Below are 13,196 nucleotides of genomic sequence, written 5' to 3'. Positions count from 1 at the left end.
TCTACAGTGCACGGATTGAGAATGACTGATTTTTAGATGAGTGCAAGTAAAATTGTATAAAATTAGAGTGCAAGATAAACCCAAAACTTAATGTTACAAAGCAACCAGAACTTAATCTTAAAACTTTAGGAAGAGATGACTTGAAACTGTTTGCTAAATTTGTATAAATGGTGCTACCTATGGGTCTGTTGCATACGTCCCTTCTTCTACTATTCATATAGAATCTCCTGTAAAGAGATTTTTTTTATAAGTGGACTGCACACTTGAATTCTTAGGGTGGTCTTTGCAGCTGGTCATCTCGTAACACTGACAGCGTACCTTGCTGCTCCACGGCTGCTTCTGCTTTTGAGTTTCACTGCTTGGCAGTGAAGTCTCTGTCTGCTATGCTTGTTCATGTGCTTTCCTTTCCCAGTCTTGCAGAAAACTTCTTAGTAGTGAGAGGCTCAATGTGATATGTAGCTCAAGCATCAGAGACTTAAGGGAAATTGATTTTAAAAGAAATTTTAAAGGATCAGCACTGGGGGCCAAACAGGTTGGATTTGGGTTTGGGTTTGGGATTTTTTTTTTTTTTTCGTTTGAGTTTTTGTCACTATAGTGGCTGTGACTCAATGAAAATGTGACTATTTGCCACAGTTTAATCAAGCAGCTTCCCTACCAAAAGATGCTTGTAAGCGCTTCTCGATTAAATGCCCGTTCCTTTGAATTTTTCCTTTCCTCTTCAAGCCTGCCTTCCCCATTTTCATTCCTACGTCTGTCTATCCTTAGTCTCAAATAATCTAGTTTATTAAGATTTAGGGTACATTCAGGCTGCTACCCACTTAACCACATTTTTGAGAAGGGAGTGGAGGGAAGGTGAAGTTTGCATGAGAGCTCTTGGTCTTTTCTTTTGATTATATTTCAGTCTTTGACAAAGACATTTATATTCATCTCAGTATTGCCATTTTTGTAAGTCATGCTATAGATAAATAAGTATTCGTAGTGTACCTTACGTAGCGTTCCACATGGGTGCCTCCCAGGATTAGCATTTTGTCTTTTCGTATGCTGAAACAGGCACTGCTACAGATTGCAGTTTTGGTTCACATCTCGCTGCAGAACCACAGAAGTAAAGAAGGTGGTTAATGACACATGCTAATGATTCCGGCATCGCGGTTTTCTTTTCGCAGATGTGAAAGGACCACCTACACACAGACTGTCCTGTGGCCAGTCCCCCTACACTGAAACGACAACATGGGAGAGGAAATACTGCATCCTGACAGACAGTCAGTTGGTGCTGCTCAACAGGGAGAAAGAGGTGAGAGAAACTCACGTCAGCCACTCGGGATTTACCTTTTGGCCTTTACTGGTAAAACAAGAAGGCAGCTTTTATTCATCTCCCCTTTATTTTGTTCACGATTTTAGTGAAAGGGGGCGGAAAGGGGCGCTAACCTATTCTATAAGCACAGTTACAATCCAGCAGGCCCAGATGCTGGTTGCATGGAAGAGGTGACAGCAAACTGTGTGCATCCAGAACTCCCTCCTGGAGTTTTACAGCCTGTGCTTAGGTCTGCCACTACCTCTTCCTATGTTATTGCTGCTTTTAATGGTAGTTAATGCCACCGCAGCTATGTAAACCTACCTCCTCACATCAGTGCAGATATAAAGGTGGAAAAAAGTGCGCTAAAGGTAGGGGGGAAAAGGGGTTGGTTTGTATTTGTATTGGAGTGCTGGGCAGTGAAGGTGCGTGCAACCTTGACACCATACAGTCATCCTTGCTGTAGTCACAAGGTAAATTGATTGAGACAAAGGTTTGCCCTCTCTCTTGCTAAATGCAGCAAGAAAGATTGGGTGCCCCTTGGCATGGATACTCAAAACTATGGCAACCATCTTTGCTTTAATTATAAAATTACCATGTTTGTGTTGGGGGTGTGTGTGTGTCGTGTAGTACTTGGCATTGTGCCTTGCCGTGAAGGTAATGTCAATAAGGTTAAAGAATAGGCATGTTTTAGTTGATTGAAATGCTGAACAAACAAATGCTGATAAGTCCTTTCTCCTAGACTACACCATGATATGTTTTTTCTTGTGATATTTGATGTCTAGAGACTGTCGTGAACACATGAGCTTTAGAAGCGTTTGATAACGCTTCTGGGTTTGTAAATGCTCCCAGGTTTGTTTGTTTAATTATTCTTCTGTAGATTTACCCTGTTTAAAAATAAATGTTTTGGGAGCAGCTCTACAATGGGAATGTTTTCAGATTACTGAAATAGATTTTATTACATATAAATGTCCATGAATTTGCATCTAATACCGTGGTTTACTGCATTTGGAGATGACCTGAATTTTTGTTGTTTTTTTTTTTTCTTTTGAAGCTTCTGTGTATGGCTGTGTACAGGCTGAGAGTATAAGACCCGTTTCTGATTTGCACTAAATATCATCTTCAGCTATGATGCAGTTTATTTACAAGGGCTGAAATACTTCCTTGCATAGGGAGAGTAGGAGGAAATGGTTTAGAGAAGGACTTGAGTTATTAGAAGGGAAAAACATCAATGCAAATGCGTAGGAGAGGTGATCAAACGCATGGAAAATGGAAGGCCCATATCATGATGTTTGTTTACTATGTAATTCTTTTTCTAGTCTGACAGGACTGTCACCTAAGGAATTAAAGTATATACTGAAGAAACTTAAAGACATATGAGAATTATTCCTAAAACTGTACTGTACCAGCACAGTGGGGCTAAAAGGATGCATCTCATTAAAGAAATGTAATTGAAAACAACACTGGCTCTTATCACAAATAATTATCTGAAAGTGGTAATCATGCACTTATGGGTTCTTAATTTCTTGTATCACATGCAGTTAAAAGCATTTTGCTTGGGAGTAAGATGAGTCTTTTGCTTAGATCCTGAGGATTAAGTATGGGAAGTCTTATGTATCACTGGTGTATTAAGTAATTATGTACTATGTTTAAATATGCTCTGTTTTATGTCAAAAGCTGGAGAAATTCAATATCGGGCTATACAGAGCCTGGGTTTTAAGTATAGCAGTTACCCCCAAAAAATCAAGCAGTAGAGTAAATCTTTGCAGCGTGCTCTCAAAGGAGCCTGCTTGCACTATCACAATGAGAAATAACTTGTTTGGGGAAATGCTGCATGCAGATGGGCCAAGCAGACATGCCTTTGGTGCAGGTGTGACTCCACATGCTGATAATGCGATTTGTTTCAGAAGCTAGTAGCTGGAGTCAGATTTGCCATTCTAATTTTAAAGTAATTTGGGGCTACTTTAAGCAAAAGGAAAAAGGGAACTCCTTGCAGAGTCATGAGTACCCTGTAGGAAAATAAAAGGTTGTTTTAATGTAGCTTCTGAGTCTGTACACATGGCAGCGTGCATATGAGCCCTTAAAGAAACGCAAAACATATATGAGTAGAACTGCTAGTTAAGAGAGAGACACAGAGCTGATGCTCTGGATTTGCACCTCCTAATTTTTCTGAAGTAGAAGTACCCCTTGTAGCTTTCATGAGAAAGGGAAGGGGAGGCGACACAGTTAAGTTTTACTTGGCAAGTCATTCAGAGTTGAAAGAGGCTCTATGAAATGTGATCTAGAAGTAAGAGTGAACAAAGGCCTTAGGCAGCAATGGGGAGAGATGCTTGGGAAGAGCATAATGATTGAAAAGTATGTAGGAGGGGAATTGAAAAAAGCCCATGGGTGGGACCACAGGTACAGGGAGCCTAAGCAAAATTCCAGGTGAATGAGGAAGGGGGAGGTTACTTAAAGAAGAAAAATGAAGATTATGTTTAGAGTAAAATTATTGGGAAGGTGATGCTCAGGGAGGTTTTTTGATAACCTGAAATGAGGTGAGATAGGCAACAGGAAGCTGAAGATGGAGAGGTTCCTGCTCTGAACATGGAAATTGCTGATAGAGTGGGTAGGTCAAAATTTCTTTGGACTGCTGAAGAGGATCTTAGAAACAACACGAGGGACAAAATGATACCCATCAGTAAGGGGGTGGGTGCGAGGGAAGGAGGAAGAGATGTTAACAGCAGAGTGCCCTTGCAGCCGAAAGGGAGCACTTGCATCATCGCAAGGCTGGTGTAACTTGAAAACTGTAAGTCTGAAGCATCTCATTTTATTCTCTGTGCATTTGCTTTGTTACTTCATGAAATAAAAATCCAAGAAGCTTAGCCTGTGTGAAATTGAAAGGGAATGGAAATGTTTGATGTTTGTAATACTTTGTAAAATCATTATGCAAGTATGTATGTCAAAGCCAAAAAGTAGGAAAACATACAAAATGCAAACAGGCAAATGAAAGATGTCTTAATTGTTTCTGGTTTCTTTCAGTTAATGCTCTTAAAATGCAGGATTATGAGTTGCACAGATTTTTAAGACTGCGGGAACAATACAGAAATAAACAGATAGTAAGAAAACTCTTTTTTTTTTTTTAACATCCTGCTGCTGTGGATTTATTGTCAACGCAGTTTGAGTAGAGTATGTGCAGGAGAGATTTTTGCACTGTGCAAGCACAAGACTAGGTAGGAAATCAGAAAAATTTTGAGGTACAACTTGATCCAAAAATATCTGTAATTACTTCGACAAAAATAGTCTGATGGTATCACCTTGTGCAGTACAGAAAAATATTAATTACTTGATACCTTGTCAACTTTATAAAATGAAAATAGGTGAGATTGAAGAATGAAGATTATTAATGAAGGGAAGAGATTGACGCCTAAAAAGTAAGTAGGAAGAAAATGAATCCCTGCAGGGACATGAGAGACGACTTAGCAAATAAGTAGTCATGAGTGAAAGGAGATGTGCAATTACTACAACATATCATGGTGTAGTAATATCGAGCAGCATCTTCCAAGACTAGGAGAACAGGTCTAGATTGATTCACTTACAAATCAGGTATTTTTTCTGCAAGGAAGTGTTTCTCACTGTAGGAAGGTATAGGTATTTTCATCATTTGTGAAGCCTGTTCCATAGGGTGAGAGCTGTGAGGGCACAGTAAAAGTGTCTGCAAAATCAGTGCCGTTTAAACAGGGAAAGGGAATGAGTTAGTATTTATGAAGAGCTGTTTCAGATAGATAATCCGTTGCACAGCACTTTCATGAGGGATGTGACAAATGGCTGCATCTGCTTTTGGGCTGCTTTTTAGTTAGTCTTTGTAACTTGGCTGCTGTCCTGCAGATTCTTTTAATTTTGTGTTCAGTTGGAAACGAAGCTGAACAGTTTTCACTGTGTTACACTCTTCCCTTTTCCTCCCTGCACCCAAAACCTCATCTTTCTTCTTGGATTTGGAGGTGTTTTTAATCAAGGGCGAAGGACAGTGAAGACCTACATCAACTGTGACAAGATCTACTACTTATTGGTGCTGGTGATAGAGGCCAGTAGCAGGACGTCTCTGATGCATTTTCCTCCTCTTCCATCTCCTGTGACTGACATCAGTAGTGGAGTGACAGTGGTGATCCCAAGAGAAAACAGCAAGAGCAGACACAGATGCATGGGGCCCCGGGGGAGGTTCTTCAGAAACGCTCTCTGCCATTCGCAAAAAACTTGTCACGTTGGCATCTTACAGCAAATATGTTTTACCTGTAAATAGAAGTTTGTCAAAGCTGAATCCAGTCATAAGAAAAGATTTGCTTCAATTCCCAAATGAATTGAATTATTTAATTTCCAAAAGCCCAAAGAAATGTTTGTTGTCAACACTTTTAAGGGGATTTTTATGTCAAAATCTTAGCCACCTTCTAACTTTCTCGAGGAAGGTAAAAATTAATTTTAATTATTTAACTTTTTTTAACATGTTTTGTTGACATGATTCCAAACTTTCTGACTATTAGTTCAGAAGAGGTTGCAAGTTCTCAAGTTTTTATCATGAATCAGTCTTTCCAGTCTCCAAAAATCTATCTGTGATGAAGAAACATCTTTTCCTACTTCTTTTTTTTCTAAAAGAGCCTGGCTCAGTTTGCCTTTAAGAGGCATTAAATGCTTGTAAAGCTCTTACTCCTGCTTCTTCCAAAATATTTCCATCATCAAACTACTAGAAATTGCAAATATAGCCTTTTTATACTTAAAAAGCCTGTTCAGTGGCAGGCGAGCTGCAACGCTTTTAAAGAGTTTAGAGTCCAAGCTCTGAACCTGTCCTGGTTAAACCTGGAAATTTGCCAGTGAAAAACGTGGCTTGTGACCAAAACTGTCAAGATTGCCAAAATAGCCAGCATCAGGACTGTCCCTACATACCTTCTTGTCCCAGAGTTACACTGCTCAGAGTCCAGCCCTGAGCCAGCAGCTTCAGCACATCAGCTCAGGGTCAGACGATTCCCAGGTTGGTGAAGTCTCAACAGGGCAATGAAGAGGATAACAAAGCTGGAGGGGGGGGTGGGGGTGGCGGAAAGAGCCGAAAGCCTAAATTGCCAGTAGAGTCCTGACTCTGCAAGACTTTGTCATTCTCTTTGATCTTTTGCTGAACTTCTTGTTGGAATGGCAGGGGCTGGAGGAAGGTCGGGAAGATTGATGGTGTCTGACGTGGTGTTTACATGGTATTTTGTTGTGCACTTGCTTATATTTCGGTCCCACCCAATCTGTGACTCCATTTGACCTACCACAGAGCGGTTTATATACCTGTCTGAAAACGTGTCCAGCCCAGAGTGATGCAGAGCTGCTGACAAAGATTTTGTCATGTGTTCATGAAGCTGTATTTTTAAGAGCAGACTGATCTTATGCTAAGCAGTAAATACTGGTCCTGCAGGCTTGGAATTAGTTCTTTTTTTTTGTCAATATAGACGGAGACTATGGTTTTGGAGGAGCGTTACTTAAAATAACACAGCACTTTTAAGTCAGACTTAGGGGGAATCTTTTTTTAGCTACTTTGCTGCTTTAATCTTGTCCGTGAAATTATGGGATGTTTGTATATTCTCTGGTGTACATCAAGCTACGGAGCATTAAAGTGTTGTTCCTTATACAGTTTATAGGATTATTGAGTGAAATAAGCAGTATCAGGTTTTTCCCAAGCCACTATAAATATGCTACCACACCAGTCTTTTGCTGGTGTGGACTTGTACTGCAGTAGACGAACATAGCTCCACCGATGAACCTTTTTCAGTGTACAGGCTAACCGTGTTTTCCTAGTCTGGGCAAATGTTAAGTACAAAAGGCTAAGTGACCCAGAATTAGGACCTGAGCTCTCAAGCAGTCTTCCTGTTAATGGCTTAGTTCCTCTTTGAAGATAAATCCTATCTCTGGTATGCAGAAGATTTGTTTTTGACACCGACTCCGGTGTGCTGCAGCCTGTTTGCTTTTCCCAAGGACAAAAACGACAGCCTGGCCTCAATCACCATTTTCCTCCTCACCCTTGGCAGCAAGTCAGTACATCCGTAGCGTCCTCTTGGCTATCGTCACTGTTCTCATATAAACTGTTATCACGGTGGTAGTAGCGCTTTTTTTTTGTGTCAGTGGATTAAAAGAATGCTTCTGTCATCCCATGTCCAAAAGCACACACAGATACTGAAGAGGTGTACTTAAAAGAAAAGGGATCATATTCATTTCCCAGTTAAAAAAAAAAAAAAAGTCTAATAGTGGGGAAATGTACCCTACAGGAGCTGTAGTGGTATAGAGCTAGCAGTTAGGTGTAGGTGCAACAAGTTCACTGAGAAAGGAAGGTCGCTTGATGCTTTTAAGGTGTGCAGAAGCAGGAAGGTGGTATGACTGGTAGCAGCTACTCTGGACATCCGGCTTGCAGCATCCCACCAAAAATGCTCTGAAGGAAATCAGGAGAGGCAGAAGAGGCAGTGGAGTAGAAGAGCGTTTGGAAAGGCATAAGACTACATGGAGCCTCCAGATGAAAACTGAAAATCTAATATGCCATCTTGATTGAATGAATGTGGCATAAACTAGCAAAATTAGTCTCTGCTTACCTTCCTAATATGCTCTCGCACATTCGTTAAAGGAGCTGTTGTAAAAGCCTACCAGCAAAGAAAGTAGCCTTAGCAGAATAACCTCTAGGGATTTGGGAAACTTGTTTTGAAAAATGAGCACTGTATGAAGGAGACAAATAGACTGGCGTAGGAATAAATAGCATTAAAAAATAACCTTAAGAGAATGCTAAGTGCTTAAAAGTCAGGAAATGCCAGAAGTAGTTTGTGAGAGCCATTGTAGTGCAGCCTGTTTCTAAAATAGTATGCTATCTTGTACATATTTCACAACCTTCAGTACAAATGAATAATATCTTTTTGTTTGCTATTAATACTTGGTTTTCAGAGATGATTGAAGATATGAAAGGATAAGCAGTACAGGAAGTGTGACAGGGGCTTCTATTCCTTCAGCTGCAAGCTGTCTTTTACATAGCTATATGAAAATAAATCGCCATACTGCACGTATCGCAGTTGTACTGTTGAAGCCGAAGTGTGCTGAGATGTTTTGGGCACTGAGAGGTTGTACCTACCTCCAGCCCCTGTATGCCGCATCTCTCCCTCATCCCTGGGGTTTCTTCCAGCTGTTGAATATAAGGGTTTAAGGCGTCCCTACCAAGTACGGGTTCCAGATAGAGTAACAGACACCAGACCAACAGCTTTAGTGATAAAAATTATCTCTAAATAACGTTGCAGTAACAAATACAGATCAGGAGTACGATTATCCGGGTTGTTACAAGAAATGCAGTAACTCAGTAGCACAATTATCCAGGTTGAAACGACAGCAAATCCAGTAATTCACCAGTACTGAGCATGCATTAATATCTGAGCATGCAAAGACCTACAAAACCATGGTTATAACCATGATGATCAGGCAGGCCAGCAGGATGCAGGGCATGGCTTCCTCGAACAAGTGACTTGGACCGGCCAGTGGGCTCAGGGAATTCTTGATTCCCTGTCTGGGGCATGCTCTTGTTGAGACACAGAAGCACTATCTGGACTTGTTATTCAACCATCACATCCCACCTCTGGCCATGCTCTGTGCCACTTCTTTGGGGCGCCTGGGGCCCAGAAATACTGTATAAGGCAGTACTGGCCCCAGGTGCCCACCCCTTGGTAGTGACTCAGTCAAGGAAACAGTAGTTATCGTGGGATAGTAATCTGAATTGCACCTCTGGTGAGCAGGTAGCAGTCTGAAGTTTTTGTCTGTCTCTGCAGACTTTCTATATGCAAAGTAACTGATGCTTGAATTAACCCATACTGATCACGTAAACAAAAGCGGGATGCACAAAGGAGTGGGCATAAATTCCTAAAGTACTAGGGTTCTCTTCCTTATCCTCCAAATCCCTTTGTACGTGTTTTTGGGGGTTGAATTAGGAGTACATCAGCCTCATTTCTTGTTCCCAGATATACAGGCTGTTGGCCAAAGAGACTGTATCACTTAGGCTGTTCCAGAGGTCTTGGCTGTTGTCTAAATGCCCTGCAGCTGTAGTTATAGGCAGCGCAATTTATCACTTTTCTTCCAGCGTAAGCACCTCTCTAGCAGAATGTAGTCATCCAGTCAGGTATTTAAAGGCAAGGTTAGCAGGGGAGCAAAGCCTGAGGGGTCAAGTTCTGCCAAAATTTCAGAAGGGAAACAAGATCTTTATACATCCAGTACTTTTAAAGAGAGTTAGCGTACAGAATTTTATTACTATGAAATAGTGAAGAGGCCAAGCCTTTCTCAGAGCCTTCTGAGGTCCCACTTTTGGGATGAGTTTGACTTAATCATAGAAGGTATCCCCTTTCTCCATGTGCCTGGTACGACCAGCAGAATGTCTGTTTTTCTCTGACATGCTGAATATGTGCTGAGACTGCAAAAATGTTTTTGTAATCTCAAAAGTTTCGCACCGGCAGCCGCTGCCTGACTTGCCCAGCGTGGAAGTGGGCAAGGCTGGGTAGCAATGAATCCAGCATTGGAGAACCAGTTTCGAAAGGCAGGACTGCCTTGTTAGATGGGTCATCTGTGTTGTGACTCGATACCCCTGGAGCGCAGGTTCCTGCACACCTGCATGCAGCCCTCTCGGGGCTGCGCACCCGTCTGCGTGCAGTAACCCTCCTCACTGCTGCAGTGCTTCCCTCCTGAGCCCGAGCCTCAGGAATTTCGTGGTAAGGCCGGGCACGCCTAACTGCGTCTGAAAAGTTATTACCAGATGAGTAGCAAATTAAGTTCTTATTAAGATGGCATATAAACAGCGTGGTCCAGTGGCATATTCACAGCTGTCGGCATCCTTTTTATGCAGGTGCCTATCGATGGGGTCCAAGAGCCGCAGGCGGATGCTACCAAAGGGCGCTGCCTGCGCCGGACAGTGAGTGTCCCCTCCGAGGGCCAATTCCCCGAGTACCCGCCAGAGGGGGCCACCAAACTAGGTAAGTTGAAACCTTGGCAGCAACAAATTGATTTTAATTTATAGCTGCAAGCTGTATCAGCGGGCACTGCTTCCCGGGCAGCATCCTTGCCAAAGGAGCCTGCTGAGGTGGGTAGCGTCGCAGCTAGGTGGTGATGGAGGTCGTGTGGCCATGGTGTTGCTTGTAAATGCCTCCAGCAAAATGACTTCCAGGATTTATCCAAGTGTCAGTGAGGTTATTATGGGGTACTAGAGAAGCTGGGCTGTTGCTGCTGCTGCACGCGGAAGGTTTGTAGCTGTGTTTGTAAGATTACTAGACAGCCCTGGGATTTACAACTGAGAGCTGCTGAATGCAGGCCAACAGGAATGCAGCTTTTGCAGATAGCTGTAAGTGGTTCCCACTGGTTTTGAGAACTGTTAGGTTTTACCTCACTTTGAGTCTCTCCGAAATGTCCTTTGCTTCATATTTTCATAACGAGTACTGGATAACAGGTTTTTCCATAACTTACTTCATGCCTGTTCAGGGTGCAGTTCCGAAAAGAACCAACCAACTGCTTGCTGCTGTTGGCTATAATTATACATGTTGAAATCTAGGGAAAGCAAAAGAAAGGGCAGGTATTAAAAATGAGAGACAAAAGCTCTGTTGTGGTAGTTTCCCAAGCCCAGTTTTGGCCCATTTCGCCTTCTATTTCATCCCACCCGTGGTTGCATAAAGAGCATCTTTCCTATTCTTTCCAGAAGAAAGGAAGAGTGAAGGGAGGCAGCAACCACACACAAGTGAACTCTTCTTCCTGTTCCAAACCTGTGCAGGAAACTTCCCTTGGCATAGGCTGATAGATGTAGGACCAATTCTTCCTTAGTTCAGCTCCAAAAAATATCAATCCTGGCAGAGTCAGCTATGAGGAAAAAAGTAATGTGCATCTCTATACAGTAAAGCAGCCTTGATAACATTATCAAAAATGAAGAGCAGGTAAGGTATTTTTCATTTCACAGGCTCAGCTGTTTTCTATGCCAAGGAATTTTATTCTGTGAGTATATTATGCACAAGTCATTAAAATCCCAGTCTTCTAGATAGTTAATTAACATTGCAACTGTAGTGCTTATTCATTTGTACTTGCCAATAACACTACTTAACTCTTCCTTATTTGAGGAAGGCAGATAGGGTTCTTTTTTTGGTTTTGTTTGACTAATGCATTACAAACCTGGAAAGAAACAGGGCAGGGCAGGGATTTAGATGGGAAAACTGCAAAATACATGGGGATGAGTGGTATAAACAGAAATCCTACTGGATTTGTTTGTGGCATTTCAAATGCAGCTCTAAATGATCATCTTGTTTTGCCATGTATACTCATTCTTGTTCACGACTAAAACCGGTATTAAACACATTTACACAGTGTTACAGGCAAAGTACTTATTCCAGGTGTGTGGCAAGTGACATGAATGAAGAATCATTTTGCAGCCAGTCTGCACCAGGCAATGAATGTTATTTGCAGCTTTGCAAGCTAGAAAGACCTTTAAAAGCTAGGATTTAAATGCCTTCTTTTTCTATACCATGTGCAAAAAAACGTGTAGAAGATTTTCTAGATTTCACTGAGCATCTGAATAACTGGAAATCCCAGTGTTATGGTTTTACATGTAACCTTATAACCTTCTTCATTTTTCTTGAATTGCTGTATAGAATGGGTGACTGTGCTATTTGGGTATATGCCTTACTATGTATTTTTTCTACAATTTTAGATGCGTGTGGCATCTTATAGTGTGCTCCTTGATGTACGCCTGACAAGAATATATTAAAAGTACAAGAGAAACTCATATCCACATGGTCTTCTCCATATGAGAGCTGCAACTGTAGTGAATATAAACGTCACAAAGTGTGTAGCTAAGGGAAGTGGGCATGCAGTGGGAGGGGAAGAAAGGCATGAGCTGGTGAAAAATTAAGCAGTGCCCATACTGTAAGGAAGGATGAGGCTAAGTGGGAGGGAGGGTTATATATAATCTCTGATTGCAGCACCCTAGGTAGTTACCTTGTTTTCACATCCTGGTTAGAAATAATCTCTTATCATGGTTACAGAATTTCTGCTAATAGAAAAAAGTCAGTTGATAGACAACAGTGGGAATAGCTTTGTGTCAAGATGTTGAGCCAGAGGACAAACCAGTGAAGGAAACCATTGAATATCTTTATAAAGAGAAAGAAACGGATGGTGGCAGCCAGAATGTATCAGCAGCAGTACAGATAACAACTGGACTAAAATAGCTTTGGAATGGTCACCAAAAGCTGAAAAGTGCAGCAGAGCAGCTGAAATATCTAGTAGAGAAATTGCTATGCAGAGCTGATAAGAATATCTAGCTTGTCCTAGGCAATCATGTGCATAACATGGCAAAAGCAGGCGTTGCATTTTATGATGATACCTGAAATTACTACGTGTAGATGAGCTCCTTAGGGCTGGGTGTAGTGCAGTTAAGACACAGCAATGGCATTTGCTTCTTTTCCTTAAGTAAGGTTGCCATACCTCTTGATTGATGGGGGGGAGGGAAATCGGGTCATGGAACTCCTTTTCATCTGTAGCACTACAGTTACACCTTGTATGAAACAGGAGTATCGTATGAGGTCAATCTTTTTGTTAATGAAGCAACTGGAACGGTGCATGTTCTTCAGGGGCTCTGCATAATCAGCAGTAGTACCCATTCTGCAAATTTCTGTGGCGTTCTTTATAGCATTGTGCACACGTCCTTGTAGCACCATTCCTAGGAAGTGTGTGGGAGAGAAACTACCCACGTTACAGCTGAGAAGTTGAAGCAAGAGATGTGTAACTCGCCAAAGGTCAGCATTGAGTCAAGTGTGCCTTACCCAAGGGCTGTTGTAGTCATTCTTGCTGTCTCTTTCATTTTTACCCTTGCTGCAGGGTTGGCTCAGCTGTTCACGAAGCCGCTGCT

The 13,196-nt window shown here is 41.8% G+C and overlaps 1 protein-coding gene across 1 annotated transcript in view; it reads left to right on the top strand.

Moving 5' to 3' along the window:
• Positions 1–1,171: 1,171 nt before the first annotated feature.
• The window catches only part of RASAL2 (RAS protein activator like 2), a 101,291-nt gene continuing 89,266 nt past the window's right edge, over positions 1,172–13,196 (top strand). Inside the window, exons 1-2 of the mRNA XM_009892939.1 lie at positions 1,172–1,291; positions 10,158–10,284. The gene's annotated coding sequence lies outside the window, so the exon portion shown is untranslated. The remainder of the gene's footprint in view (positions 1,292–10,157; positions 10,285–13,196) is intronic.

This window comes from Charadrius vociferus, unplaced genomic scaffold (genome assembly GCF_000708025.1).
Source record: "Charadrius vociferus isolate BGI_N301 unplaced genomic scaffold, ASM70802v2 scaffold39, whole genome shotgun sequence".
Lineage (NCBI taxonomy): Eukaryota > Metazoa > Chordata > Aves > Charadriiformes > Charadriidae > Charadrius > Charadrius vociferus.
The sequence above is the reverse complement of the archived record's forward strand: the minus strand, read 5'-3'. Positions and strand labels throughout refer to the sequence as shown.